We start from the raw sequence: 349 nt of genomic DNA on the forward strand, positions 1-349 counted from the left end.
GTGAACATCTGCTAGCATCAAACACGGGGCATGATTTGGAGTGTGGCATTTGGATAAGGCAAAAGCTTCCCTGTCATGTCACTGGGGACCACTGGACGGTTGTAAGCAGCATATTTCTGATTGGCTTCCTTGAGCAAACTGAGGAGTTTGGAAAATCTGTAAATTGCTCAACAAGTTCTCACACTTCTGGTCCTCCCGTCTTGAAAACTTGTGGACCGCGTTCAAGGGATTCACATTGTTTGAAGAAGAAACTTCCTTTGAAAGAAAATTAATTGTTACTTTGGTAAGAGTGTGTTGTAAAATAATGTTGGATGAGGGGATGGGGGAGAGGGTGGTAGGATTAAAACCA

This window comes from Montipora foliosa, chromosome 8 (genome assembly GCF_036669935.1).
Source record: "Montipora foliosa isolate CH-2021 chromosome 8, ASM3666993v2, whole genome shotgun sequence".
NCBI lineage: Eukaryota > Metazoa > Cnidaria > Anthozoa > Scleractinia > Acroporidae > Montipora > Montipora foliosa.